We start from the raw sequence: 2,105 nt of genomic DNA, 5'->3' as shown, positions 1-2,105 counted from the left end.
ATTTTGGATTTGATTCTGGTTGCATGCAGTAGTATAGTCTCTGTATAATTTATTTGGCTCTAAACAGAGTCAGTGTGTCTGTAATTTCCTCAGTGGCTCAGGATACAGTTGTTAGTGGAGGCTGTGGTGAAGTTTTGTTGGGTACAGGGATGCCAGGTAGTCCTGTTCTTGGGCCCCAGTATAGATAGGGGCAGGCTGAACATGTCTGTCTTTGAGCCCCTGGTCAGAGTATGTTGGCACTGCTATTATCACATCCAGTTAGGCTGATTCCTGGGCCTCCCGCCGGCTCAGTAACTGGCAGCGGAAGCAGTGGGCAGGGCAGTTGGGTGAGTCATTCACCTCCTGGGCAGTGAGAATGGTGTGAATGATGGTAATTGCAGAATATAGACAACCCTCTGGCTCCCAAGTGGTTTGTGCTGGTGTTGTTGGTGGCTGTGATGGGCTGCAGGTGGTGCATGCAGGTGGGTTCCAGCTCTAGTGGTAGTGGTAGGCTGGTTGTGCCCATCCTCAGGCCCCTAGAAGGAGTGTTCAAGAATCAATGGTGATGGATGGGGCAGAGCCATTCCCCATCCCCTGGACAACATGTTTGGGTGCTGGGGTGGGGGCAGAGGTAGATCGAGTGGGCCTGTTCTCAGGCCCTCTGGTGGTACATATGGTCACTTGTTGTGTGTAGGGGCAAGGTGATCCCCAGACCCCTGGAAGAGTGCTTCAGTGGAGGCAGCAGAAGCTGTGCTATGGTCACTCCCTTCTGTGGGGAGGGAAGGGCTGCTTTCAGGGCTGCAGCCATAGGTAGGCAGCTGGGAGCACACACTTGTTCCCATGTGGAGACTGTGGGTGGGGAAACCTTTTTCAGGACACTCATAAATGCCCAGTGGCAGCCCCAATGCTGTGGGGGACAGGGTCACTGCCATTGGCTTGTGCTTTGGCCGGGATGACAGCAACCAGAAGGAGCTGTGGTGGGAGGGAGCCTGACTTCAGGGTGCATGAAAATTGGCAGTGGTGAGCCTGCTGCTGTAGGGGAAGGGTATCGTTTCCAGTGGCTTGCATTTCAGCCCTGGTGGCAGCAGTCTGCTGTGGTTGTGGCTGGGGTGGGGGATATCAAATGGGCCTCCAGGTATGAGGAGATGTAGAGGATGTTTGGCCTCAGGTAGCATGCAATCTGATGGGGTTGAAAATGATGCCATGCTGTAACTTCTTAGGACTCAGGGGGTATGTGGGACCCAGTGTGAGCCTCCTCTCTGTAGCAATGCCTTATCATGGTCTCCAGGCAGCTCTCTATGCTAGTCTCTGGTACAACGAGGGTTGAGGGGCTCTCCTATGGCTAGGATTAAAGGAATCTGTGATGGATATGTGAACTGTTGGGGGTCTCTCATTTACACTTTCCCCACTTTGGGGAATCTCTCTGGACTCCCAGCTAATCCTTGATAAACAGGTGCTTCCTTCTCCTTCCTTGCCTTCGGTGTTTCCTACCAATTTTCTGTTGAATTCTGGTGTTATCGCTCAGATGATCTAGTCAAATGATGATAATTTACTCATTATTTTGGTTCTTCTTTCTGTAGGAAGAGAGTGTCAGATGACTCTAATCAGTCATCTTGAAGTCCCTCTGGTCAAATGATTTTTGAAAAGGATTCCAAGACCATTCAATGGAGAAAAAGAGTCTGTTCAATAAATGGTGCTAGGAAAATGATGTCTACTTTCGAAAGAATGAAGCTGAACTCTACCTTATACCATATACAAAAATTAGCTCAAAATGAATCAAAAACCTTAATGTAAGAGCTAAAACTATCAAACTCTGGAAAGAAGACACAGGAGAAAAGATTTATACCATTGACTCCAAATCCAATTATTTTTTGGATATGACACCAAAAGCAAGGGCAACAAAAGAAAAAATAAGTAAATTAGATGCTATCAAAATTAAATTTTTTTGTGCATCAAAGGGCAAAATCAACAGAGTGAAAAATCAAAAAATAGGAGAAGATATTTGTAAACCATATATCTGATAAGGAATTAATACAGACAACATGTAAGAAGCCCTGAAAGTAAACAATAATCTAACACATAATCTAAACCAAACAGGGAAAAATAGCTTAGATAGAATTTTTTTT

Source organism: Propithecus coquereli, unplaced genomic scaffold (assembly GCF_000956105.1).
Source record: "Propithecus coquereli isolate 6110/MARCELLA unplaced genomic scaffold, Pcoq_1.0 Scaffold86, whole genome shotgun sequence".
Classification (NCBI taxonomy): domain Eukaryota; kingdom Metazoa; phylum Chordata; class Mammalia; order Primates; family Indriidae; genus Propithecus; species Propithecus coquereli.
Note: the sequence above shows the minus strand (reverse complement) of the source record.